The sequence below is a fragment of the Mirounga leonina genome, unplaced genomic scaffold, assembly GCF_011800145.1.
Source record: "Mirounga leonina isolate KUSES-001 unplaced genomic scaffold, KU_Mleo_1.0 Mir_353, whole genome shotgun sequence".
Taxonomy (NCBI): Eukaryota; Metazoa; Chordata; class Mammalia; order Carnivora; family Phocidae; genus Mirounga; species Mirounga leonina.
The window spans coordinates 2,576,471-2,579,472 of record NW_023270699.1 but is presented as its reverse complement, the minus strand read 5'-3'; the positions used below and the strand labels follow the sequence as shown (position 1 = coordinate 2,579,472).

At 58.9% G+C, this 3,002-nt stretch overlaps 1 protein-coding gene across 1 annotated transcript in view; it reads right to left on the bottom strand.

The window, feature by feature from the left end:
• The window catches only part of CSTB (cystatin B), a 3,269-nt gene extending 3,180 nt beyond the window's left edge, over window positions 1-89 (bottom strand). Inside the window, exon 1 of the mRNA XM_035030085.1 lies at window positions 25-89. The gene's annotated coding sequence lies outside the window, so the exon portion shown is untranslated. The remainder of the gene's footprint in view (window positions 1-24) is intronic.
• Between the last annotated feature and the right edge of the window lie 2,913 nt (window positions 90-3,002).

Genomic DNA, 3,002 nt, shown 5'->3' with positions numbered 1-3,002 from the left:
GATGGCGGCGGCGGGCGGAGCAACGCCCAGCGCCCAGGTGTCCGCTCTGCTTAAAGGGGGCGGCGGTCACGTGGCTCGGCGCGGGGGCGGGGCCGAGGGCCGGCGCGGGGGCGGGGCCGGGCGGGGCGGGGCTAGGCCCGAGGGATGGCGGCGCAGGGCCCGGGCGGAGGGTGGTCGCAGTCCCCTCCGCTGGGCGCGCGCGGGGCGGGCGAGCACCTGGGGCCCTCACTGCCCGCACCGTCTGGGGACCAGTGGTCGCGTGCTGTAGGGGGGTCCCCGCACTGTGGCTTTGGTTTCGTCTTTCTCTGGCCGGTCGGGGCGGAGTGTCCCCACTGCAGGGGACAGTTGGGGTCAGGCCCCACGTGGCGGTGGGGGTGGGTTGTTCAGGGGACGGTCTGGAGTCTCATCCTGTGCAGGGCTGGACGCAGCGATGGGGTGGGGCAGGGGGTGGGCCACAGGCAAGTGGTGAGCAGGACCTGAGATAAGAGCTGCCGGAGGGCAGGGGAGAGGGGCCTGTGCCCAGCCAGGACCTGGAGGAGCTGGGCACAGGGGCAGGAGGCTGTCACGGAATCCCAGAGGCCAGGATCAGGCCCTGCCCTGCCTCACCCCCCTATGCATTCAACCACCCTGCATCGCTCATCTGCAAGGCCTGGCCCAACACCCCACTTGTGCCAGCCACACTGGACATCAGTCACCAGCATGTGACTCAGAGGCACGGTGGAGAGTTGGCCTGTGTGAACAGAGGAGACATGAAACTGCCCCGGACATGGGGAGGAGATGGCTCCCAAGGCTTCGGCCCGGCTGGGGGAGGTGTGGTCAGAGCGAGGGCATTTGGGAAGGGCTAGGTTAGGGCAGGATTTGGGTTAGGATTAGACAGATTCCACCACCCAGGGAAGGTCCCACACTTTATTCAGGGCAGGGGTAGGGCCCATGCTAGGAGCTGTCTGGACAGGACTGGTCTTTAGAAAGGTCCAGGCCCCGGCCGCCGGTGACCCACCCATCAGCTGTCGCTGGCCTCCCCTCTCACTGGGTGCTGACCCTGCAGGAGCAGGCCCACCTTTAGCTGCTGGTGGGCCCAACACAGAGCCCCGGCGAGCAGGTGTGTGGGAGACAAGGCTTTCTGGTACCTGCCAGGGGCAAAGCCTGGTTTGTAAGTTCAGGAAGGGTGGGAGGTCAGGGGTGGCTGAGCCCTGGGGAGCTGGGAAGGGGAAATCCCACAACCTGTTCACAATTGCGTAAATGTGTGAGTGAGTTGGATTTGACTCCATAAAAATGGAAAACTCCTCTATGTGGGAAACAAAGCATCAGAAAATAATTGCCAAGATGAGGAAAGGAAGGCAATTCTCTGGTCTTGTCATGTCCTGCAGCTCAGTGGGCTTTGCCCACCTCTCCCTCCTCTCAACCCTCCATCCATCCTTTGCTCCATCTTGCAATGTGTTAAAAAGAAAACCAGCAGGCCCAGAACGGAGCCACTTAGGCCAAGTCACCAAGCCAAGACTTCATCCCTAACCTAACCACACCCTTCCCCAGTGCCAACCTCCCCCAGAAATGTAGTCCTAACTGGCCAGTGAGGAATGTTCTGGTGGCCACCAAGGAGGTACCTGGTCCCTTGGGCCCTGTCCCTCCCCCAAAGGAAGAGGAGGGAATCTGCAGGATCAGATCCCTGCTGCTCCCCCTGAGGGAAGGTGACCTTACCTGAAATCATCTTTCCTTCTTTCTTTCTTTTTTTTTTTTTTAGATTTTTAGAATTTATTTGACAGAGAGAGAGACAGCAGAGAGGGAACACAAGCAGAGGGAGTGGGAGAGGGAGAAGCAGGCTTCCCATGGAGCAGGGGGCCCGATGCGGGGCTCAATCCCAGGACCCTGGGATCAGGGCCTGAGCCGAAGGCAGATGCTTAACGACTGAGCCACCCAGGCGCCCCTGAATTTTATTTTATAACAGATGCCTCCTCAGGTCTCACGCGCTCTCTCCCTGCTGGACCCCGCTCCTCATGTGCTGACATTTTACAGATAGGAGGCTACACCCGGGGAAATAAGCAAAGCGAACCCAAAGGAGAGCAAGCAAAGCCTGCTTATTCAGAGCTGGCTGCAGCAAGGGGGGCCCCACCAGCGCTGGGGTTTGGCAGAGACTCACAGCAGGCAGGGGTGGGGGACAGCTTGTCATGGAAGAAAAGGAAGACTCAGGCGTGCTCTGTGGAGTCAGTGGGTGGGCTCGCTACAAGCTGGGCATCCTGTGGGATTGATTTCAGGGGCGTATTCGATTTTCTCCGGATGTCCTGAGTTCGGAGGGGAAGAGAAGGTGGCAGTCACGGCCGACTCCGGACTAGTCCAGGGGTGGGGCTGCGGAGGCCTGTGGCCGCGGTCTGGCTTCCAGATGGTTCTTACAGAGGTTGTGGGTCAGAGTTCTCTGGTCTGGCCACTGGCCCTATGTGTGGTGGGTCTCTGGTGCTGCTCTCAGAAGCCAGGGTTTTCTTACCCCTGCAGGTCTGGGTCCCCACGGATGCTTACGAGCAGCCACAGGGAGCAGGCTCTGGAGGCCAAATGCTCGAGTGCAGATGCAGGTCTCCCTTGTACCCGCTGTGTGGCGTAGGACTAGTTGCCGAACATCTCTGGCCCTCTCTGTGCGGATAATACTCAGACGCAATCTCACAGGGTTTTGAGTTTAAGTAGTAAATGAGTTAATCAGTGTGAAATGTTCGGGACAGCATCCGAGCCCCAGGGCGAGCTGATAGTGTTATTACTACGACTGTCTCTAATTCGTACACTAACGTAAATCTCTCCCATAATTAGCATCACTTTTTCTATCCAAAGGCCCTGGAAAAGGCTGACATTTATCTCTCATTCCTTGATGCCCCGGGTTCTCATCTTGCTGGAGCCAGAGAAAAAGACCAAATATCATGTCTCCGCACCTGGAGTCCTAGAGCCACTCCAGGGCCTTGGATATCACTTCAGCCTGAGATCTGTGAAGCCTTACCTGTGAAGCCTCTGATTTTCCCGGCATG